At 36.8% G+C, this 26507-nt stretch overlaps 1 protein-coding gene across 2 annotated transcripts in view; it reads left to right on the top strand.

The window, feature by feature from the left end:
- ENSA (endosulfine alpha) overlaps positions 1–26507 on the top strand; it is a 47782-nt gene extending 21275 nt beyond the window's left edge. For both annotated transcript variants that reach the window (XR_012468729.1, XM_074188739.1), the window contains one exon: positions 1–26507. This exon is cut by the window's left edge. The gene's annotated coding sequence lies outside the window, so the exon portion shown is untranslated.

Here is a 26507-nt window from a genome sequence, read left to right as displayed (position 1 = left end):
ACATTTTAATCTGGTTCAGTCTTCACCCTGGAAGGGTAGTTATGAAGACATCAAGGGAGGTGATGCCTTGATGAGCACATGACTTGGATTTGAATGAAGACACCAATTTCATTTTCTTCTCCAAGCCATCTGGGTCCAGTGACCAGATAGGAATCCTGACAACTGGAGATGGCTCTGGATGTGAGGCAATTAGAGTTAAGTGACTTGCCCAAGGTTACAGCTAGTGTCACATGTCTAAGGCTGGATTTGAACTCCAGTCTTCCTGACTCCTCTATTCATTTTGCCATCTAGCTGCCCTTCCCAGGAGTGTGGTGGGCCACAAGTGACCCCTCTGGCAGAGTGATTGACAGCTCCAATGCAAATCAGCAGTCTCTTTTGTCTATGTAGTCATTAAACCACAGGGATGTAGACTGTCCCTGCCCATGACTGACTGTGAGTCAGACTAAGTCACTTCCTTTTCCATTCACCCAGGTTCCTCCCAGGAAGTTCCTATCCCCTACTTCTCCCCACAAGAATCTAGTTTCATAGAAACCAGAGGCTTATTTGTTGTGAGGATCCCAAATAGGGTAGAAAGCTAAAAGTCTAAATGAAATCTTTAAAGAGATCTGAAGGAGAAAGATCCACTCTGACTTCCCTTTCTGGTCATTGGACCTAAGAGACTAAGCCACAGATATTGCCTTCCCCACTGATCCCCACAGGAAGCAGAAAAGGGGGATAACCACCTAGGATCAATTTCTGGTATCTTAAGGTGATTAGGACATCTTAGGCAGCTTGAGACCCAAACTATCTCTGTATCCATAAGTCTTTATATTTTTGCCGCCTGTTCAGCTGGAATCCATGCCTCTCCTACATTCTTCAACTCTTCCAGTCCCTGACTGTAGCAGCTAAGGCAAAAATTGGAAACTAAATCTTTAATCCCTCCCTTCTAGCCCCTAGAAACTCCCCCTCCTTTGGATGGAAATTTGCATAATTCAATTTTAAAATTGTTTCATGACCCAGCCCTCATTATGACCCCTCTGAAATAAGGAGGAAGAGAAAATTCGTTTCTAAAGTGAATGGTCAGTCTTTTTTACCCACTCCATGTTAAGACAGAGGCAAGAGAAGAAGATGGCATGTACCAGTGTCTGCTTCATCATCTGATAACCTCTTGACTTTCCCCACCCCCACAGTTGTCCTCAACTCATTTTCCATTGCCCACATGTAAGGCAGCTATCTCATCACAAACAGAAAACAGATGGTGGTTTTGGACATCTCTTCTTCTGTTTTTTTAACATGCCAAAATTAGCCTATTTTCAGGTTGGCCCAGGAGAATGAACCTGTAATCATTGCCAGAACCTATCTCTCTTCCTCTGGCAATGCTCTGACAGCATTAGTCATCTCTTTCCCCTACCTTCTTTTAGGCTTGTACCTGTACACCTGAGTCCTCTTGTGGCACTCCTTGCCTAGCTCTCAACCTGCCATCTAGGCCACTAGATCACATTCTACAGTTTTGGAGCCCCAAGGAGCCACATTCCAGGCTGAAGGCTTAAAAAACCTCAACTTCAGTTTCCTTCTGGGAAAGGCTATTTCTGTGGTGCCTTTGTCCCTAGAGAAAGTGGGAGGAGCAGAATAAGAAGGAGTTTGTTGTCCCTTCAGGGCTTTAGCCTCAAAGTTCAGTTGTTCTGGGTGAGAGGTCAGAATCAGAAACAAGGAAAGGGAGGGAGCTCCTCTATTCTAAAAGTAGAAAACAAAGTTCAGACTGACTACACTGGACACAGAACCACCACCTTGGACAAGAGGAGAAGATGAGGAAAGAAAGAGTCATACTGCTTTGAACCTTTGCTCTGGGGATTCAAATGTTCTCTGTGCTATCCCTGCCTTCTCCAAAATAGAAAATTGAAGTGAAAGTGGAAACAGGAATACTGGACTGGAATTCTGAGCAGAGAATCCTTAGTTTGACTTCCGAAGAGCTGTTTTGTTTTGTTTGTTTTTTGTAGAGCATGAATTTTCACTCCTTTTATTATTTTTTTCAAATTAAGCAAGCATTTCTTTTCCATTACTACTTATCCCTCCCTACAATCACAGAAGAAAAAGAAAACCTTCAATATGAATAGCTGAACAAAACAAATTCCTATATTGGCAATATCCCAAAAATGTATTCCTCATTCTGTGTTTAAAGTCTATCACCTCTCTGTTAGGAGATGGATAGTCGATAGTATGTTTTGTCTTTGATCCTCTAAAATCCAGGTTTGTCACTACCTGTTCTACCAAAATTTCATGTTGTCTTCTTATATCATTGCAACAGTTTTTCTTCTGGTTCTGCTCACTTTACACTATCAGTTCACAAGAGGTCTTTCCAGAGAAATTTCTAATTTCTCAATTTCATTATTTCTAATGGTGCAATAATGTTCCCTTACATTCATATGGCATAATTTTTTAAATAGATTTTTTTTTAGATTTTTCAAAGCAATGGGGTTAAGTGGCTTGTCCAAGGCCACACGGCTAGGCAATTATTAAGTGTCTGAAGTCAAATTTGAACCCAGGTACTCCTGACTCCAAGGCTGGTGCTCTATCCACTGCGCCACCTAGACACCCCCGATTTTATTTTTTCAAATAAAAGTTCATTTTCTCTCCCACCTACATCCCTGTGGGGGGGAAAAAAACAACTCTCATAACAAAAATATATACCATAATTTATTCAGTTATTACTCAATAAATGGGAATCTCTTTAATTTACAGTTCTTTGCTACTACAAGTGTACATTTAAGTTCATTTTCTCTTTTTTTTTATCACTTTGGGATATAGGCCTGCTAGTTGTATCAATAAGTCAAAGGGTACGCACAGTTCATTAACCTGTTGGCTATAGTTTCAAATTGCTTTCCAGAATGGCTGAACCAATACTCAGCTCTACCATCAGTGAATTAATGGTACCTCTTTTCCTGCAGTGTCTTCAATATTAATAACTTTCCTATTTTGTCATCTGACAATACGATGAATGTAAGGTAGCATTTCAGAGTTGCTTTAATTTGTATTTCTATAAGTATTGATTTGGAATATTTTAAAAATATGGCTAATAATAGATTCCTTTGAAAACTGTCTTTCTATAACCTTTGAACACTTATCAATTGGTGAATGATTCTTGAATTTTAATCAATTCCTTATATATCCTGAATATGAACTAATTATCAGGGAAACTTATTGTGAGGATTTTTTACTGGTTACTTGTTTCTCTTCTAATTTTATCTGCATTGGTTTTCTTTTTGCAAGGCAATGGGGTTAAGTAGCTTGCCTAAGGCCACACAGCTAGGTAATTATTAAGTATCTGAGGCCACATTTGAACTCAGGTACTCCTGACTCCAGGGCCGGTGCTCTATGCACTGCACTACATAGCTGCCCCAGCATTGGTTTCCTTGCTGCAAAAGCATCCTAATACAGAAATTGTTCATCTTCTTTGACTTTCTCTCTCCCTTGGACATGGTCATGAAACTCTTCTAATATCCACAGATTCGGAAGGTAATTTCTTCCTTGCTCTTCTAATTTGCTAATCATATAAACTTTCATGTCTCAATAATATATTCACAACTGGAGTTTATGTTGGTATACCGAAATATTGATATATAACTAATTTCTGGCAGACTCCTTTACAGTTTTCCTGGCAGGTTTTTTCAAATAAGTAAGGTCTTATCCCCAGTAGCTGGAATTGTTGGCTACATCAAATTCAACACTACTGGCATTCATTTGTTTCTATGTGTCATGTAACTAATGTCTCTCACTGATTGATTTTTTAACTAGTACCAAATAATTTTGATTACTGCTTTATAGTATACTTTGAGATCTGGTGCTGCTAGGTCCCCTTCTTTTCCACTTTTTCTTCATTTCTCAAGCTTCAGATGAATTTTATTACTTTTTCTAGGTGAGCTTTCACTCTTAAATCCAAGCAAGATCAAGATGGTCCCCAATCACCACTGTCTTCTTCTTTGGAAATGTGCTTGATTTCTTCATTTTGAGTCCTACCCTGGGTTGGACTGCTTGAGAAAAACAAATGTGTACACTTCTCCCATCTCTGTATTTCTTGCATTTGTAGCAGAGGAAAAACAGTTAAAGCATATTATCAAATAGACTGAGCCTAACCCCAGATGAAAGGCAAGATAAGGCTAAGACAGAAGTGAGGCATACTTAATTATACATCAGTTTAGTTTGGAGGTCTTCCCTCCAACAATGCAGATTACAACCTATCCTTACCTGAATAACCTATGTGATTCTTTTTCTTGAGTTTCCCAGTATGCTGATGGCCTTCCTTGTGTTATGGGTAAAATTAGGGGGTTTCTCCCCCACCCCTATAGGCTATGGCTAGGATATGCTACTTAGAACAACTCCAAGAGTTTAGAACTGGACCCTTCTGGTGATACATGTACAACCTGAGGTTTCTGATTCAATGTTACCTGTTGTTGTCCCCTACACCTTGGAGTGGGGATTTAGGGGTGTATCAGTGGGGGGACTGGTTATTGAGCCAAGAAGAACCATCTACTTAGTATACCTTAAAAGGAATAACTGCCCTCTGGAATATCTCTTTCTCCAAATGTATGGCATATAACTCCTTTCTTTGGTATCGAATAGGGCAATATTTATCCCTTTCCCTGACAGAAATAGTAAGTGCTCCCCAGAAATCTATTGAAGGAGCTCACCCAAATAAGCTTTAATTGGAATATTAAGACCCTGGTTAGTCTTCAGCCCTTCTGTTTAGATCCAAATAGTGTACCTGAGAGATGGCAATTCATGGTCTTGAAAGCAACTTCATCAGAAAGAGGATGAGAACTCCTAAGTCTGTGCAAGCTGCACTATAGAACCTGCTCCCTAGAGCTACCACAGTGTTTTCTTGAAGAAGTCTAAACACTGAAAAGAAGTATGAACAACTCCATGTCTTCTGGTAAACCAGGTCAGGGGTTATGTTTATCCTCCTGTCTAGGGAACAGCAACATGTGGAACAAAAGTAGATATCTCTGCTCGTGAATGCTGAATCATACTCTGTCTTGATATCACAAGTGTACAGGACACAGCATGTCCAGAGGCTTGACACCTGACCAACCCATTTTCTTTTTGAGTATCTTTTTTTTAAACATCTTTTACTTTGCTTCTCAGACATAATTCCCCATAATGTGTTGTAGCCTACCCAGTACCCATTATGTACCTTTTCATTGCCCAAGACACTTGATTTCAGCCAATTCTCTGGAGACTAGTACTCTATGTCTGAAAGCAATAAAATAATAATGAAATAAAATAATTATCTTTAAAAAGGACATTCACTCACCAATAGTTCTAGTTTAGTTAGTTTTAGTTCACCAGTAGTTTTAGTTGTCTTGGAAAAAAATAATCTATCCTAAAATGCTTTGCAAACTTTAAATCACTAGGTAAATATAAGTTATTATTTACAGAGGCTGTTTAAGAAAATATACTAGTGAATAAGCTCTCTTGGATGCCCATTCAGCTTTGTATCATTAATTGGATAAGAGGTATTCTCCACTCATGAAGTTTTTCCTGTCTTTTTCCAAGTCTTTTGAATGGTTATAGATGGTTATAGATACCATCATGGATGCTCTTTTGTTCTAAAGACTGGAACAAAAAATATAAATGTAAAATGTCATCCCCAAAAAGGAGAATCTGAAGTATTATCATCTCTAAGTTTACAAAGAACCTTTACTTAGACTATCTAATCTGATCACCACAAATAAACTTTCAAGGTAGATGCTATTATGATTCTCATTTTACAGTTGAGAAAACATTCTGAGAGTTTGAGGGTCATACAGAAAGCAAAATTCAAATCAGGTCATCCTGACTCTGGCTCCCTATCTACATCATATCAACCTCAAAAAACAATGAATTGGGCATTGGAGAAATAAAGCAGGTGAGCTATGAGCCATTGAACAACCAGAGGGTCACTGAACAAGGTTATCTCTGGCAGATATTTCTGGGAAATATCATATAATTTTAGCCTAATACAAGGAAATCATCTTGTTGGTAGAAAAGGTTCAAGGCCATGTTTTGTTCTAAAGAATCAGATTTTTTTTTCATTGTCAACAAACCAGTACAGTAGGATCTCATATTCTCTATCTCTTTCCGTCATTTTTGGAAGGCCATTTATGAAAGTCTTGTTTTTTTTTATGATTTGTCCTTGATTTGTGCATGAATTGGATGTAAGTGAGGCAGGGTTACACAAAGCTGTCAGCCTCACGTTCTTATCTAGATTATTTTAATAAAAGTTTCCTATAGATAAGGAAGTAGGCATGTGGGTCTATAGTTACTAATATTCTGGGTCTATTTTTGGTAGTAATGTCAAGTTTTTTTCCATGCCTTTGGAATATTTTTCTCCTTTAAATACCTTTAGAATTCTCTGTCTTCTCTAGAATTGATCTTTGAGGGCTCACACAATTTGTACACACCTGGTCTAATCTGACTGCTTTTTCCTATTTTTGTTTTTTCCATGTTATTTCCACTTCCTTCTCTTTATTCCCCTTCCACCTTCATTCTTAAATTGCTTTCAAGTTGGCTTTTGCTTAGTCAGAAATCTTCAAGCAGTCTTTACATTGGAATTATCCTCCACCAATTCCATTTTTGTAAGGCAATATTGCTCTAAATTTTCCACCACTCTTTTATATGAATTTATAAATTAATTTACTTTCAAAATCTGTGCTGTCTTTTGCTGCCATATCCTTTCACTTAACAAGTGAGTCAACTTTGTACTGACAGATGGATTTTAGCTTCATTTGGTCTTCCTGTGTTAGGTTAATTTATTTATATTGGTTAAATTATTTTAATGTGTGATGTCCTTTCAGAGCTCATTTTTTAAAATAGAAATTACTTGTTGAAATAGATCAGTTTAGAGTTATTTTCATTAAATATCACATCCTTTTCTCATTTTCATTCTTTTAGCTTTGCATTAATCTTGCTCCTTGCTCTAACAAGTTGGTGGTCTGACTAATTCAGCTGATTCATGATAAACTCACATCAATAACAAGTAATTTCTTTGTTAAAAATACAACCAATTTTTTGTTAGCTCTAACCAATGTTAGTTCCATTATTTTCCTGATCATTTTCTTTGAAGTATTCATTATATATATAGGTATGAAGCAATCTTTGGTCTGTCTCATTCCTTACTCCTCATCTATATTTTCTAACATTTTTTGCCATTTTTCACCTATTGCCTCTTTATATTAAAGTCCCTTACTATCAATGTATATGCTAGTTTCATTTGGAGGATTTTAGTGGTTCTTTAAAGAATCTCTCTACCTTTTCATCACAGGTGTTGGTACAAACATTGCAACAAAATGTAAGTTCCTTAAGGTCTTGGATTGTTTTTTTATCTTTGTATCACCTGCCTTGCACAATGCTGGCCCAGAACCTAAATGCCTGATGAATGACAGGTCACTCACTGGACCTGTGATTTCAGTGGTTTGGGGGATTCCTGAATGAAGATGTTCCCTCTATGGATGCATAGTCACTTCAGTGATTTCAGTCACAGTATGGCAGAGGTCAGGCATGAACTCAGCTCCCTGACTCTGAGGCCAACTCACTTCCTATAATAGGTTGCTTAAATGAATTCTTTTTCACAGTGATCTTTTTGCAGATACCATGAACACTGCAAACATGCAATGACAAAATGTTTCCTGTGGTTCCAGAATTCATGACAAAAACAATTCTCCAAACTCTTCCTCCCATTTAGCTGCAACTTCTTCCTGTCTTCTAGTTGCATTTATTGCAAGTATATCAAGACTGATACCATTCAGCTCCTCTAGTACTATGTCGGCTTCTTTATTGGTCAAGTTACATTTATATTATGGATACTTTTTATAAAAATCTGTAATCCCTGGTACCCACTGTCCTCGCTTCTACTACTCTGCCTCTTCCAGGGCATATGTTTTCCCATCTGTACAATAAGGGAAATAGACTAGATGACTCTAAGAATCTTCAATATTTTAAGTAAATGGGTACTACACAAGAACAAAGGCTGCTTTGTATTTCCTTTGTTTCATATATTGCCATGGTCAAATAATTTATCATCAAGTTGTTAGCTTCTTGCTAATGAGCTTCTCTATGATTAGCTAAGCTGGTCCTTGGGAAGAAAACACAATCTCTTGTCTAAACAAATTGCCAGTCTTTTTAGCATGGTAGAACCTTGTTATTATTGTTATTCAGTTGTTTCTATCATGTCCAACTATTTGTGACCTCATTTGGGATTTTCTTGGCAAAAGTACTAAAATGGTTTGCCATTTCCTACTCCGGTTCATTTTATAGATGAGGACACTTGAGAAAAGCAGGGTGAAGTGACTTGCCCAGAGTCACACAGATGGTAAATGTCTGAATTTAGATTTAAACTCAATCTTCTTGACTTCAGATCTGGTATTCTATCCACTGCATCACCTTCTGACATAGTCTGTAAGAACTCAGGATTACCTACATGTCAGAACCAGGCATCAGAGTACAACTATACAGGGTGAGTCTATGGATTCTTCATGAGGATTTCTATAGAACTTTATAATTTACAAAGTATTTTCCTATTGCTAATCTTATTGCTCCTCATTGTGTGAAGAATATTACCCCCATTTTACTAAAGAAAACCTAGGGCTCAAAGTAACTTCTTTGACAAAGATTATTATAGACAGGACATCTATATACAAAAAAAAAAAAAAGCATCCAACAGTCTCATATGACATTCTTGTAATTCTTGTAGACTAAATGAAAAAGTGGGGTATAAATGAAAGCTCTGTTGGATGAACTGAGAGTCTGTTGACTGGATCAAATATGTTTTGACTATTAAAGTTGTCATAAACTAGGAGGGAGTTCTCTCATTACAGGCATCACACACTGTGCCCTTGGCCCTGTTCTTTACAACATTTTTATTTTTGAAATGAAAAACATGGATAGCTTGCTTATCATATTGGTAGATGTCAGAAAACTAACATAATAACTAATGAATTAACCTAGCATTCAAGGCTCTAGCCTTTTAAGTATTTCCTTTTCCTGTAAACTATACTGTCCTGTCAGACCAGACTATTCTTTGTTTTCAGAACATGTCCCAATCTTTTTTCTCAATATATTTTCTCACTACACTCCCACGCTGGTAATGCATTCCTTCAGAAGATTAAAAAAAAACACCACAGAACTTAGAACTGGGAAGGGCCTTAAAGATTGAACCCTAAATTGAACCATTTCAGTTCTAAAATGAGGAAACTGAGGTCCAAAGTGTTTATTTTATTTTATCTCATTATTATTATTATTATTAGGTTTTTGCAAGGCAAATAGGGTTAAGTGGCTTGCCCAAGGCCACACAGCTAGGTAATTATTAAGTGTCTGAGGCTGGATTTGAACTCAGGTAATCCTGACTCCAGGGCCGGTGCTCTAACCATTATGTCACCTAGCCACCCCCCAAAGTGTTTAAATGTCCTATCACACAACTAATAAATAACAGGACTAGAAAAAAGTTTTCCCCATTGTCCTGGAAAATATTTATTGCAAAGTTTAGTTTACTCTCCAAATTTACAAAAGGAACTTTATAACCCTCACAGGGGTTATGTCTAATCTGGCTGCTCAAGTATAATTGAGTTCTAGATGTGTTAATTATCTATTACAAGAATGCTCAAGCTAACATTTGATATGACTGACACTTACACTGTAATTTAATTAATATGTTGGAAAGTTGCAAGTAATGGAAAGAACATTGGAGTCTTACCTCTGTCATTTAATTCTTATGTGACCTTATGACTTTTTCTTCAACTATAAAACTGATACTTTAATTTATGTGGCTTTTAGAATTAAATGAGATAATGTATATGTAATAGAGATTCACATTTCCATATGCAGCCCTATTTTATTATATATAATAAAGTACTTATTTTATTTATATTATGTTAAGCTCAGAATTTTTTGTTTTGTTTTTGCAAGGCAATGGAGTTAAGTGACTTTCCCAAGGTCAGCCAGCTATGTAATAATTAAGTATCTGAGGTCACACCTGAACTCTGGTCCTCCTGACGCCAGGACCGATGCTCTATTCATTGCACCACCCAGCTGTCCGAGATCAGAATTTTTTAAAAATGTTTTTAAAGAAGATGTGTGTAGAGCACTTTGTAACTGTAAAACACAGTAGGTAAAAGTAAATTACTGGTGCTGGATGGAAAAAGTCACAGAAACGAACACCACGCATTTCCAGCTTGAACACATTTGCTTCGGTTGAAAATGAAAATTGCCTGCTTTATGCAGGAAGCTGCTGAGTTGGGAAGGGAAGACAGCTTCCCAGGGGACAGGAAATAGAATATATTAGGAATAGAGTCTATAAAGAAGAGGGGCAAGAACTTTCCCCATTTCAGTGCATCTCTCTTTATTGCCCATTTCCCCAACGATTCCTACTTCTGTTTCTTCCAAATTTTTATTCATTCTACAAAATTTACTGAATACCTACTATATGTGAGGGAGGCATTGGCTCTGTACAATAAGGACAAAAAATGAAACTATGTTTATTGGCATTATTTATCTTGAAAAGTTTTACAAAACTGCCTCCCCCGAGTTTTACCAGCTCTTTCACTGGTACAGAGGACATTAACATTTTCTGGTTCTCATCCTTCCTGGCTAAACATGTATATACCCACAAGGCAATTACATCTAATTCCCCTTGCCTCCGACTAAGTAGAATGTTGCCAATTCCTGGCCCTGGAAACTATGAATTAGTCATTAAGCAGCATCAACAGGCCTGTTCTGAAAGGTTTATAGCCTCTGCTTTGTTATAATTTCTAAACAGAAAATGGAAAGCTGACTCCGTAATATGGAGGGGTAGGTGTTAAGGAGTGTAAAATGTAGTCGTTCTAAATAGGTTGGAAACAGGTCAAATTTGTTACTGTCTTGTTAAATTTAATATGTACATTTTTAAAAATCCATGTATTATAAATATATTGAGTTCTTTCAGTATTGGGTTGTTTTTCTTGTTCCAGTCATGATTTTATTTGGTTTTGGTTTTGGTTTTTTTTGCAAGGCAAATGGGTTTAAGTGACTTGCCCAAGGCCACACAGCTAGGTAATTATTAAGTGTCTGAGGTCAAATTTGAACTGGTACTCCTGACTCCAGGGCTGGTGCTTTATCCTCTGTGCCACCTAGCCAGCCCTACAGTCATGATTTTAAAAAGAAAGAAATGGGAGATTTGGAACCTTAGGTGATAACGTTTGCTAGAAGAATTGTGAGAAGATTTTATGGGTAAGACTAGTGAATTCAGTTCATAAGAGGAGAAAGAAAGGGCTAGTTTGATTAAGTTTAGAGTACATTGTTGGGGAAATTTCTGAGAGTAGAGTCCAAAAGATTCAGGAAGTTAAAAGCCTGGACAGAATTGAACATGGCTTCAACTCAGGTTAACTATTTTTTTTTTCAGCTCCTTTGGTCTAAGTCTGCATGGGAAAAGTAGGATAAATAGTGGTCACTAACCTCTAGTAACTCAGTCACTAGGTTGGGAACTAGGGGAACAGCCAAATACCTGGAAAAGAAAATGGTTAGTGCTAATTAAGTAACTTGAAATTTAACTATCTGTAATATATCTAATATACCTTTTGCTATAAAAAAAAGTTGGTGTATTTGTGTTGACTGTGGATAACTATACAGTGAATGGGTGGAGAGAAAGTTCTTTAGTAAAGATGATTCCCTTCCAGACTTCTTCCCAGGGGAGGTAGGAACAAAAGGTCATCATTAACAACTAAAGCAAATTCAGCCTTTCCTTCCTGCAAGGATGTTTTCTGACAAATCCAAATTTGCCTTAGTACCTTTGAGAAGTAAGTATAATTGTAGTGTCTAAGTTGGAAGGAATCTCAGGGACCATCCAGGCCAAATGACTCACAAGCCCTGCCCCTGCTCCCCTTCAGTACCTTCAAGGAGTAATCATATGACCTTTATGGGAAGCCTTTTAGTGAGGGGAAACCCACCAACTCCCCAGGGAGGTTGGTCCTCTTTGCGGAAGCTCGCCTTGTCTTTTCAGTGCCACTCCCACTCATTGGTACTAGTTAGGTCCCCCAGGGGCCTAGCAGAACAAGGCTAATCATCTTTCTTCAGCAGTCTGGTGGAAAAAAATACATACACTAAAGACAATTCCAATGGCATTTGATATTCTATCTTGCCAAGTTGACCCTGAATTCCCTTAAGAGCTATGTCAGTGGAACTCAATCTCTAGCAGATTCAACCTGGCAAGTTTTCACATATGAACCTGGTGATAAACTGTAACTTTTCCAAGGACTAGAGCCTCATCCTTACATCCTAGCCACTAGGGGATGAATTTCTTCTGCCAAAGCAACTCTTTGAATTTTGTCTAGCAAAGATACTTGAGGGACTGTGATTTCCAAGATCAATTACAAATTCTTGAAATATTTATGTATTTGTTATATGCCTCTATTAGGTTTTGCATTGAATCCTTAACAGCAGTCATGATTCTACATACAGTAGTTATTAATGTTGAGTCATTTCAGTCCAGTCAGATTCTTTGTGACTCCATTTGGGGTTTTTTTGGCAAAGATATTGGAATGCTTTGCCATTACCTTCTCCAGTTCATTTTACAGAGGAGGAAACTGAGGCAAACAGGGACTTGTCCAGGGTCACACAGCTAGTAAATGTCTGAAGCTGAATTTGAACTCAGCAGATGGGTCTTCCTGATTCCAGACCCATCACTCTATCTACTGTGCTACCTACCTCAATACTCAGATGTTTTACTATATAATTATAAAATTGAGTTTTTTGAATTAATGATACAAGACAGCATATACCAAATGCTGAAAGATTTCATAGAGGAAGTGAGACTAAAACCAGGCTTTTGAAGGAAGAGCATGACTTAGGAGCAACAAATTCTAGGCAGAATGATCTTAAAAGCTAAGGGGAGTGGGAATGGGTCCCAGTGCGTAGCACAAGGATTTATTGCTCAAACAATTCGTGGAGGAGAGCCCAGTGGAGTCTCATGAGGATGCTGGGAGGGGAGGTACACTACCCTGAGCATGTGGTTATCCTGGGTGCTTTCCTTTACTGGGCTTTCTAAATATTTTTAGCATCAAAACTCTTTAGCGGAGTAAGTCTAAGGAACAGGCAAAAAAAAAAATGTGAAGATAAACTCAGGATCTCACAGAATATATGGGTGAAAAGACCAAAATCGATTCCAGCCTTCTTTGCCCTGTGCTTAGGAGTAGGGGACCTAAGAATGCTCAGTCAGCAAGCCTGAAGAGGAAGTCTCAGATGGGCCTGAAGTTTTTCCTCATTTCCGATTCTGTAGTGTATGAAGTAAGTTCTCAGAAAGAATATTATTTCAAAATTGATATGTCATCAGAAGCTTTGGAGTTAAAGCACGTCTAAGGGGTTTTCTCTTGCAGCTTAGGCTTTTGTCAGCTTCATTTACTTTTTTAAAATGTATATTTTTAAGAATTTTATTTGTTCAAGGCAATAAGGTTAAGTGACTTGCTTAAGGTCACACAGCTAGGCAATTATTAAGTGTCTCAGATCACATTTGAACTCGGGTCCTCCTGACTTTAGGGCCGGTGCTCTATCCACTGTGCCACCTAGCTGCTCCCAACTTCATTTACTTTTAACTGGAACTGCAGGGATGGTGGATAAAGGCCTTATGATGCACCAGAAACTCATTTATGACCTTCAAGGCTAGATCTCAATAAATTTTATAATCAAAAACTGCAATTATGATAGTTGACATGCTGTAGTCTTTTAAGGTCTACATTTAGCAATATCTCATTGGATCCTTATAAAAGTCCTATGAGGAAAGTATTATAGGTCTTATTATCTTCCTTTTACAACTGAGAAAAATGAGAATTAGGGAGGCCCAAAGATTTGTCCACATTTATCCAACTAGTCTTGTGAGCAAGATTTAAATCCCAAACTCTGCTTAATACCAAATTCCTTTGTAAAGCTTTCCCTGAGTTCCTTTTTCCCCCTCTCCAGAAATGTGTTCAACCTCATGATGGTTCAATGAGATCCTTGCCAGCGAGGCCTTTGTTGGCTACAGAGCAAACTGGGCAGTATCAGCTTTCTGTTGCTCTTCCCTTCATTCTATTTCATTAATGATTCATATCAAAAGCTGTGCTTTTCTTTCCATTAATCTTTGTTAACTTTTTTCTTTGTGGTGGATAATAAAGATACAGTAAGTATCCTGAAGGATTTTTATACTGCTGAAATGTGCTTTGCCCCAAGGATAGTGCAGAAGCTCTAGAAGTAGAAAGATGGGTCCTTAAAGGCCAAGTGTTCCTTTGGACTCCAGCCCCCCCACCCAACAGGCTTTTCTGCTCCATTCTATTCTTACCCATCACATTGCAAACCAGTTCTTTCCTAGTTCTAATTAGTCTGCTGCTCTGGATTCTTTCTGGTCTTATCCATGTTACCTTGATGACATTTTTACTTTTATTCCTTTGCAAGTCTTAGATGTTTTTCATCTGCACATCCATTTCCATTATTATATAGAGATCTGCAAGATCAAAGATGCTGTTTCCTCTTTTCCTACTTCCCTCCTCTCACCTCAACACATCCTACAGAGCTGTGTCCACAGACAGGTTGCTTAATTAACATGTAAGATGAATGCACATCCTGATTAGTAAGAAAAATAAGACCATAACCATACTGGGTCAAACTAATGGGGATCCAGTCCAGTAGTCTGCCTCTGATCAATTCAATTAGACATTTTCTTAGGAGCTAGTATATGGAAGGCACTTGGAGATGCAAAGATGAACAATACAGTACCTTGCCTTCTAAAATATAATCTAAGGGCAGAAATCACAAAGAGAGGCACCATGGCATTGCAGTTGGAAAGAACAGCTTTGGGTTCAGCCCTGCCTCTGACACATCTTGACCTTGGCAAGTCTCTTAACTTCCTAACCTCCCACCCCCACCCCCATCCCCACCCTAGGCAACTTTCAAAGACTATAAGCAAGGTTGAAATTCCCTTGTGCCAATGAAAGAAACAAAAATAAAAATCACACACCTGAATAAAATACCAATTAGCATGTGATAAGTGCTGTGAGAGAGATACAAAGGACTGTGGCAGAGAAAAGATCATTTGCCACTCGGGGGGGAGAGAAAGTCTCCCCACAGTAAGAGAAAGTGGCATTCAGGCTGGACCTCAGATAAACAGGGTTTTGACAAACAGGCAGAAATTGACAGTAGCAATGGAAGGGGTCCCCGAAATCATGTGGTTCAGCTTGCACCTGCAAGTCCCCTTTCCAGCATGCCCAGAAAATGATTTTCTAGAAACTGCCAAATCCTTTGTATAAAGCTATGTTTAAAACATGACTCTGACAAAGAGTTAGTCTCTGTCATGGTCCATTCTAGAAGAAGCTTGTCTGGGCTGGTTTCTGGGGAGCCACCATTTCCTTTTCTAAATATGATTTATATGGGTCAGCCAAAGAACCTATATACCTTAAATGTTCTGGGACACTTCCAACTTCAAAAAAATGTGATTTTTTTTCTTAAAGGCTTGCCCAAGGTCACACAGGCAATCATAATCTGAAGTCAAATTTGAACTCAGGTCCTTCTGACTCCAGGGCCGGTGCTCTATCTACAGCACCACCTAGCTGTCCCAAGAAAATGTGATTTTAATGAAACTGGAAAATCAATTTCCTTTGTCAGTCCATGCACACATTACAATATGCAGCTCATAACAGATGACCATCATAATTATATTGTCTCACTGCTAAAACATTACAGTATAGATACTGGAATAATTTTTCTTATGCATAGGATCATGAAATTTAAAATTAAAGAATCCATATAAGATAGTTAATTCAACCTGGTGTTTACCTTTAGATGGAGAAGTTAGATGGAGAAGACCTGAATATGAAATAACTACCTCATAGGAAATTTAAGTCACAATCTGAACCCAGGTCCTCTGATTCCAAATCCAGGAGTTCTTTCATGCCACTCCTCTGACCTTTGAGAACCTCTAAATCTAGTTCCTATCTTTTTGGTCATCTTTTATTATTCTCCATGTTATACTCACACTTTTCTAGTTTCTGCTTTCTGAGTTATATTTTGAGATCTCCTGGCCTGGACTTTAACGGCCTCTCTCCTTCAATGAATTTTTAATCCATCCTTTAAAGGTGGAGAACAGGCACTTAAACCGTATTAAAATATAATTGGGAAATTTTTGATAAAATACAATAAAATATGGACAAAATGTGATCATTTTAAAACTGTTATATGTTCCATAGGTATTCTTATATACAAATCAGTATTTGGGTTTCACTAATTTAAATCTTAATACGTGTCTTCCATGAAGCCTTCTCTGATGCTTTGTATTTGGTAAAATTTCCAGTCTACTATGTTTCTCTCTCATACATGTACAATATACGTAATACATATATATATATATATACACACATACACACACATATATATGGATATGTATATATGTATTATACATACACACACATGTATTTATCTGAAAGAGGAAACAGCATACATAGTACATTGGGAGCTGGTCTTGGAATTAGGAAGATGTAGGTTTGAGTCTTCTGTATTATTGTGAGACCCTTGGATGAGCTCCCTAATCTTACAGTGCCTAAAATAATGTTCTAAGACCTCAAACTGCAGAACAGTTGTTGATCTGCATTAAAAGGAGATTCTTATAATTAAATCACATACCCTCCCCCTGATTCTTTTTCATGCAAGTCAATATGAGTTATCCTTTATATATTAAATGATACTATAAATGTTTGTCTTACCTATGATGCTATATGAATCTTATACAAATTATCTCCTATCATGCTTATTAAACCTTTGTAGAAAAGGTAGGGGAAAGAGGAGAGGGGACAGAATGGAAAGGAAAGGGAAAGAAGGTAAGGTTTTTTCTTATCTTTATCTTGCTAGTCTTTGATTGAGTTTAGTGCTGGTTTCCGACCTTTGCTCTAATGAGATGATAGTCTGACTCAATAAAACCAGCTAATTCCAAAATGATTCCCACGTGTTTAACCAGTTATTTCCTGTCTGTTAAGCAACTGTCAGTTGTTTAGTACTCATCACATCTAGCACGTTCAAGTTCCTTCCTAAAAAAATGATTAACACTAGGTAGAAAACTTACAAATAGTTAGAAGGCCTTTATATTCTTGTTACTTAATCCTAAACAGTATTTTAGAACATCTTTTTTTACTTTCCTTTCCCTATGCTTACCTTCACATTGAAATCACCAGGTATGAAGGTATAGGGTGATTTGCAGGATCTTAAGTTCTTCAGTACTTTGTATACTTTCTCATTTCAACATCAGCTGTTGCTATAACAACTAGTTATCTTCATGGTAGTCTTTTTTTTTTTTTATTTTTTTTTAGGTTTTTGCAAGGCAAATGGGCTTTAGTGGCTTGCCCAAGGCCACACAGCTAGATAATTACTAAGTGTCTGAGACTGGATTTGAACCCAGGTACTCCTGACTCCAAGGCCGGTGCTTTATCCACTATGCCACCTAGCCGTGCTCCATGGTATTCTTAGTACTTAGATCTATCATGAAGAGTGCAAGGTGAAATGACCAAATATTCCATTATGCTGCTGGGACCTCTGGACATAATCAAATCAACTATACCATCACCTCTAGTGATCTCCTCCAAGGGCCATCCTTCATTTAGCTGCGACTTCTTTTATTTATTTATTTGTTTGTTTGTTTGTTTATGCTTCATTTATAATTAGAATATACATAGGGTAATAATTATTTTTCTTCAATATTGTATTAATCACTGGAAAAGAATTTCAGTATCAGCAGTAAAATTAATAGATTGTCTAAAATCTATGTTGATTTTAAGTACACTCTATCTCCTCTTTCATGACTCTGACCATTGTTACTAAAGAAGTAGTAAGGGAAAACATAAAATTAAGGATAATTTTGCATTAATTTTTTTATTAATGAGATGTAAAGACTAAAAAATATTATTGACTACTGACCAATCTCATGACTGGTGAGATTCTCCATATCCATGTGGTCTTTTTTGGCTCAACACTGCCTTCCTTAAGCATACATAGAAACAGCATGTCACTATATTCATTAACCAGCAAGGGGTTTTAATTAGCCAAGTGCTATATTAGAAAATGCCAGTACACATCAGTCCAGGTGTTTTCAAACACTCTGGCATATTCCTGCTGGCCAACACAGAGTGCTCAATGGTACAAATGGCTGTGCCTCTCCCTTAACCCTTATGACTTACTTTTCTTCAGCATTTGTTTCTCAACATCAGAATTCATTTTAAACTCTCCACTTTAGGAAAGAAAATGAGATATTGCTCAAATATTAAAATACAAAATCTACTATTTCAGAGTTGCTCCCCTGTGAATCCTCTAACCCCTCAGGTTATATACATCCTATGTTGTACAGAGATTTAAACCCTTATGTTGTGATCACACAGTATATTGTACATAAAGTGAAAAGAAAACTAGACCAAACACTATCATGGGGAAAGATGTTGCTACAAACCAACTCCCCTTATTACTAGTGGAAATGCTCAACATTTCTGTTCCCTGTCTTCTGTGAATTATCTGTTGAACACTCAGGCTCTCCACAAAGACAAAAAGATAATCAGAGGCACTGGACTACTTTCAAGCTGATAGTGGATGCAATCTATTCTTGGAATCACCCAATTATTAACGTAGTTAATAATTTTCTATAAAAGCGTAGCCATTGTAATATGATTATCACCATAAGGTTGGCAAAAAAAAGTCCAGAAATCACATCAGCTAGCAAATACTTGATCACCTTGTTATTCAGTCATTGAGGCATATCAGTTTGTAACGTAAGTAATCTGTAGACCCTATGGAGAATGGTGATATGAAAGATTATGAACAGTTAATATCTCATAATATATCAAGGTGTGGTTTGGTGTAACATGAATCCTGACAACATTTAGAGATGAAATCAGGATAACAATAGGTGAAAATAGAACGAACCAGCCAACATTTCTAGAATTTTCGTTTTCATAATTTAGAACAATGAAATCATCAGGTCTAGACTCTTAAGAAAAAAAGCCAGGATGGGCAACAAGACAGGACCAATTGCTTACTCCAATATAACTGATCATAAATCTATTCAGTCCTTCTCATCTTGTAAGTCTTCTCTAGGTCTGCTTACAAATCTTCCAGAGATATCCATAAAAGTTTGAAGATTTAGGGGCAGCTAGGTGGCTTAGTGGATAGAACACTGGCCCTGGAGTCAGAAGTACCTGAGTTCAAATCCAGCCTCATACATTTAATAATTACCTAGTTGTGTGGCCTTGGGCAAGACACTTAACCCCACTGCCTTGCAAAAAAACCTAAAAAAAAAAAAAGTTTGAGGATTTGGATGTTATCCAGGGGATATTTTGTGAGAGAACATGATCCAGATTATTTTTATATATCGTGAACATTAAAAGAACACAGACTATAATATAAAGAATATTTTGCTATTGCCATGTAACCAATCTATTTTTCCAATCATACATTTTTGTGATATCATCCTTTGCTTCTACATAATTTATGTTAATATATAACAACTTATTCCACCCATCTCATATACCTCTTCTTTAACCTTGCAGTGACTCAAATGGATTATCTGACCTCTAACATTTCTTCTGAGACTCCTGTTATGCCATGAATCACCACCATACAATATTAAGATATGAAGGGGTCAATTGTCAAGTTATCTAAGTGATAATTCAAACAATTGGAGAAAATCACAAACAGTAATTGTATCAAGAAAATGTGATCGTATCTTTAAAATTTATGAGAATAGTTTGAGGGCATGTTTAATGAAAATTATAAGGAGACAAGTTTTTTAAAAGAATTTTCTAAAACATACCACATTTCTCCAGTAATTTGACTGATTTAAAGGTACAGACAAAATAAGATCCAATTATGTTTACTGGTTATTGATTGCCAAAAAAACAACTCAGTAAAAACAAAATGACACTTTATAGACATTCTTTCAACCAGATTTCTTATGTTTATAAGATTACTAAAGATTCCTAGAAGGGGTGGCTGGGTGGCGCAGTAGATAAAGCACCGGCCCTGGAGTACCTGGGTTCAAATCTGGTCTCAGACACTTAATAATTGCCTAGCTGTGTGGCCTTGGGCAAGCCACTTAACCCCGTTTGCCTTGCAAAAACCTAAAAAAAAAAGATTCCTAGAAAGATGCACCACAAAGATAACTCTATTCAATAATCTTCCAATGATCAATGTCAAATAAATATAGAATGGGGGAAGGTGTATACTTGCTAGCAATGTCATGGAGACTGGCCAGTGCAGGAAACAAATAACTATATTGAGGCTGAGGTTCACCAGATGCTCCTGTTTATAAATTATATTATGCAGACTGCATAAAGCCCAAAAGCACAAAATAGTCTCCAACTCTCCCCTTTACCCCTCTGAAAGGCAGAACAACACAGAAGGGGGAAAAAATGGTTTTGGAGTCAAAGGATCTGGGTTCAAATCTAGGCTCTTCCACTAGTAATAATAGTGCTAATGTATGAGAAGAGATTATAGTTTATAGATACTATAAGCTATAATCTCTTATCATACATATATACACACACATGTGTGCATGCGTGTGTGTGTCTCCCTTTATGTATACTACTTATATTTGTAATCTTGGCCAACTCACTTCATTTCTCTGGGTCTTAGTTTCCTCATCTGTAAAATGAATGATGAGACCCAGATGACCTCAAAGGCCTTTTCTAGCTCTAAATCTATGATCCTAAATTCAAGACAATGATGAGATAAATCTAATAGTTTATTAGAACATGTATCTTGGACAGGAACTGAAAAGAAGGACAGAGACTTCAATAACTGAAATGAACTCAGGAAATTCCACAGTGCTTTCAGTTATCCCCATTTGCTCTCTAATATACAAATCCATCTTTCCAGTACATATTCTTCTGATAATACTGTATAGCTAAGAAACATGGAATCCCAAAATCTTTTAAATATCAAAATTTCATTGACCCAAAGGACAATGAAGAGGTCCAAGGAGGGCATATAATCAATCTTTAGTATATCACGAAGAGACTTGCATGTATAAGAGGTCTAGGAAGACATCTGGCTGGTTATTTATTGAGGGAGAGAGATAAGAAGTTGATGACCAAAGTGCTTCATTGGTTTCTACAGAGAAAACCTTCCAACTTGGTGAACAGACCTTAGCTTCTCCCATAAGAGGACACAGACAGAAGAATCTCAAAGGATACCAAAGTATAGATAAGATACAGCTTGTATACCTGGAGAAGCAGAATTGCATTCATAAAATCAGTCTAAAGTGCTGAAACACAGAGCAATGATAAATGCCTTTTTGTGAAGGCTTAAAATTTTCATCTGTTTTCCAGATCCTTAGACATTGAGAGGTAATGTGTCAGATAGGAGTCAAACAGTCATGAAACAATATCTAAAAGGAAGTTCCTTTGCCCCAACACAGCAAGGATATCAGCTCTTGGCCCAAGTTACAGGGGCAGATGTAGTCAGAAGCTCTGAATAGGCTTCTGTGGAAATGGAAGAGTTTTTTGGCTCTGAGATCAAACATGAAGCCTTTTTAATTTTTGCTTTTATGTTGTGTTAGCAGGAATGCTTGGAGGAAATCTAAGAGCCTTCCTGGAAAGTAAAAGGAGCAGTTTCCAGGTTCTCCCCAGATCAGAGCAAAAGTTGGGGAGATCTTCAAAGTTAGTCACAAACTGAAGCTTCTAGGATTCCCTGGATGGGTGGATGGGAGTCCAAATTCCATTTCAATGGAAAAGGACCCTGGCAGTTTGCAGTCCTGGAGGTTGCCCAGGGTATTGAAAGGTTAGGTGACTCCCAGAGTCAAACAGCCAGGACCAGTCAGTGGAAAAAGCTGACGACCCCAGGCTGCCTACCTGATGCTGGTTAGCTTTCTATGGTCATCTGTCTCTTCTGGAATATTAAGAAAACCATCCAGAAGAATTGAAAGGAGAGGGTAAAGTACAGATTCGGAGATTAAACAGTACATGGTAGATAACAACTCAAACTTAATGAAGAATGAAAGTAATGAAACTTCAAAAATGTAAAAAAAAATATTTTAGGCAGGAGAAGGGTCCTTTAGAAAATCATGTCATATCACTCACAGTAACTTCTTATTTATGAAAAATAATTGGAATATTACTTTCAAAAGAATTAAACAGATCAAATTTTCAACCCAAAATAACATGTCCTACAAAGCTAAGTCTAATCAGTCCTTTAAAAAATGGACTTTTATCAAAAGGGTGGAATTTGAGTTATTTCTTCAAAAGAAACCAGGGATGAACAGGGTATTTGACATGCAAACATATCAAACAGAAGAAACAGAAAAAAAAGTTAAATAAGAGCAGTTAACAAAAAAAGCCCGAGCAGTCAATACATTTGTGCTTTTCATGCTAGACATGCCCACCTTTAAACTTAATTACTCTTCCACAGATTTGGGGCTGGAGATCCATGTGTGTGTCTGTGTGAGTGAGACAGAGCACATGAAAAAGTGTCTCAGATCCTTTACAACTGGTTTCACTGGGAAAGAATGGGTGCTTCAGGTCACCTTCTCTGAGGTGAAGTCTTCTTTTGGGGAACACCTCTCACTACAGGGGAAGATACTTCCTAAGAAGAAGTCAAGTGGGCCAAAGGACGTGGTCTGAAGTAGAAAGATGTAGGTGGTTGGCTTGGGCAGGTGGTGAACAAAAGGGCATAGAATAGAAAAAGATACAGCATCTTCTACCAGGCCTCAGTGAATGATTATATCTGGTGTTGAAAACCCTCAGAAGACCCTTAAAGAGAGAAATGAGGAAATATGGGGGTGATATCCAAAATTGCATTAATAGTTTTTGAGGACAAAGAACAAGGCTTTCATCCATCCTGCAGAAGCCCTATCTCATATGAAGACAAAGAATCTGTAGGAATAAAGTTCTTGGATAAGAAATTATATTCCTAGGTAGTAAAGGGGATGAATTAATACTTCTGAGAAAAGGAAGCCATAATTGAATATTCCTAAAAACTGAAAGAGTAGGAATACTTGGAGCAGGGAACACTGTTTTGTTTGTTTTTAAATCTTATCTGGATAGGGGAGGAGACAGGTAAAAAAGAAACCAACTAAAACTAAACTCAAGGACTTTGGGCCAGGTCGAGTTAATATGGTCATGGGAAGGAAGAACAAAGAAACACTGTGGCAAATTAATAAAAGCAAAGTCAGAGCAACTTCACTGTGATTTAAGGGGAGGGGGGGGGCTGGATATAAAAGAATGAAGACAGAAAACAAATTTAAAAGCTATTACCAACCCTATCTATGAATGCACTAAATTCCCCACTAAGAAGCAAGGGTGTGGCAGGATGAATAAGAAAACAAAGTCCAACTATTTATTGTATCAAAAACACATCTAAAGCAAAAGTTACAAAGAAATTAAAAATGAGAAGCTAGAATAAAAGTTATTATGTTTAGGGCAATTCCCATAAGCAATCAAGATTTTAGAAAGGGAAACAATAAAATCTACAAAGTGAAGAGAGACAAATTAGGAAACTTCATTATCTTTAAAGGCATTAGAGTCAATGAAACAATAGCATTCTCAAAAATGAATGAAATGATATAAACCTAAGATAATAAAAAAACTTATGAAACTACAATATTAATAGCAACATGATAATTATTGGAAACTTTAATAGTCCTCTTTCCCAAACAAATACATTTAACTGAAAGAATAAAAAGGAAAACAGTTAAACTGAATGTTGTTAAAATTATATGAATGAAATTATATTTCTATGGCAAATTCTGTCAGAATATTAGAGACTTTTAACTGTGAATATACTGTAAGTATAATCTCAACAGGATACAGTACCTTTAAGAATTCATCATGTTCAGGGGCAGCTAGGTGGTGTAGTGGATAAAGCACTGGCCTTGGAGTCAGGAATACCTGGGTTCAAATCCGGTCTCAGACACTTAATAATTACCTAGCTGTGTGGCCTTGGACAAGCCACTTAACCCCATTTGCCTTGCAAAAAAAAAAAAAACAATTCATCATGTTCTAGGGCAGAAAGAAAGAAATTTAAAAAGACAAATGTTCCTTACAAATCTCAAAGCAATAAGAAACAATTGGTAATTAAAATACAGATTTATAAGGAAACTATGTAATGACATCCAGAATAATAAATTCCAAAGGGCAAATCAAAGAAATAATAACTATATTTTTAAAAATGAGTCAACTTATCAAGACTGATAGGATGCAGCTAAACCAGTTCTCAGGGGAAAAATTCTATCTTTAAAAACATAATTGGGGGTGGCTAGGTGGGGCAGTGGATAGACCACCGGCCTTGGAGTCAGGAGTACCTGAGTTCAAATCCCACCTCAGATACTTGATAATTACTTAGCTGTGTGACCTTGGGCAAGCCATTTAACCCCATTGCCTTGCAAAAACAAAAACAAAAAAAATAATTGAAAACAAACTAGAAAAAGTAGAACTTAGCAATTTTAAAAAACATAAAATCCAACAATCCTAAAACACTCAAAAAATAAACAATTCAATTATAGGATAAACTGATTAACTAATGGGCAAAACAAAGGAGTTTTTTAAAATAGAATAATAAAATCAACAAACCACTAGCTGATTTAATTTTTTTAAAAGGAGAAAGGGAAATCAGATTATGAAGATCAAAAAGTCACAATAGAGAAAATGATGAGAATTATCAAGATTGCTATACAAAATGTTAGCAAAAATAAATATTTAAAGGAAATAGATAACTATGAATAACACAATTTGACAAAATAATAAACAGCAATGATGGCTAACTTTATTCAAAAAGCACAAATCAAATAAACTATAAACCAAATCAAAGAAAATAATCTTGATCCCTATGTATTAAGAAGTAGATTCTATCAAATATTTAAAGAGTAACTAATAATTATGATATAAAGGAAGGCTCTCCACAGATCCTGATTTAGTGTTCAATTGCATCTAAATCTTCCAGACATATTTTGAATTTTTTGACAAAGATACTGGAGTAGCTATTTTGAAGATGAGGAAACTGATACAAACAGGGTTATGTGACTTAACCAGGATCACACAGCTGGTAAGCTGCATTTGAACATGGGTTTTACTGATTCCAGACCCCACTTCTATCCTTTGAGCTACCTAGCTATCTCCATACAATACCAGACAATATACAAACAGGCACAGATTTTTATGGGAAGAGATAAAGAAAAAAAAATAAATTTTGGACTAATAATGAGAAATTGGGATTTACTGGAAAAGACCCTGATATTGGAAAAGACTAAAGGCAAGAGAATGCAATAGATGCATACAGTATCATGGAAACCACAATCATGAATTTGGGCAGACTCTAGTGGAGAACAGAAGAGTCTGGTGTGTTAACACTATTTGGGGTCCCCAAGATTTGAACCATAGGTTTGGGATTTTTTTTTTATGTTGTCTCTCTCACTGGACTGTGAGCCCACTTCTGAGCAAAAACTGTCTTTTACCTTCTTTTGTATTATCACCAAAGTCCTGCACACAGGAGGTCTTCAATAAGCCTTTATGGACTGACTTACTTTCTCTTCTTTTGAAAAAACAAACAAACAAGGGTCTATGGATAAAGTATCCTGCATATAACTGTCCAATTTATGTTAATTGATTTTCCTGAACTTTTTTCTCTTCTGACTTTTTTAAAAATTCTTTTTCATAAGGGATACTTCCTAAAGTGGAGAGAGGAGAGGAAGGGATATAGGGGAGATGCAAGAAAAGATATCAATAAATATATTTTGGAAAGAAAACACCAGAGAATCAGCAACTAATCAAGATGATTAATAATTACAATAAAACAGCAAAAGACAAGATAAATCCTCAAAATTATTAGCTTTTTAACATATCTATCTATCTATAAATAACTATAAAATGCAAGAATTAACCTACAAACATAAACTAACACATTCATGGCTTATATAAATACAACCACAGAACAGTTAAATGGAAAAATTCAACAATGATTGGCCCGTGCCAATATAAAAATGAGGATGATGCCTAAATTAATTGTTACTTACCAAACTATTCATAAGTTGCTTTAAAGACCCTAAACAGAATTTATTTAGAAAAATGAAAGGATTTAAAAGATATAATGGAGGAAAAAATAGGAATGAAGGAAGGCTAGCTAGCATTACCGGATCCCAGACCATATTATTTAAAGAGATGGCTAATTAAAATAATTTGGTATTATGTATCATATTATTATTAATATATCTATATTTTTTAGTTTTTGCCCAAGGCCACACAGCTAGGTCATTATCATGTATTATTTTTAAAAATTGATGCGGGGATCATAGAGGTAGAAGGCACATTAGCGACCCTTTAGCCCAAGTTCTTCATTTGGGGTAAAGGCAGATTAAGCGAGTCCATCAAGGTCAGCGCAGTAGTAGGCATCAGAGGTAGCATTGGAACCCAGCTCCCGGACTGGATGTCTACGGATCCTTAAAGCTCCCATGTGGTGTCCGGCCTTTGCCCAGGCTTTCGGAGGCCGTCCGGGCCCAGCTAAGCCGGGCAAGCTCTCGCTTCTGGCCTGCTCGCATC

Source organism: Macrotis lagotis, chromosome 5 (genome assembly GCF_037893015.1).
Source record: "Macrotis lagotis isolate mMagLag1 chromosome 5, bilby.v1.9.chrom.fasta, whole genome shotgun sequence".
NCBI lineage: Eukaryota > Metazoa > Chordata > Mammalia > Peramelemorphia > Peramelidae > Macrotis > Macrotis lagotis.
Note: the sequence above shows the minus strand (reverse complement) of the source record. Positions and strands in the feature narration are given on the sequence as shown.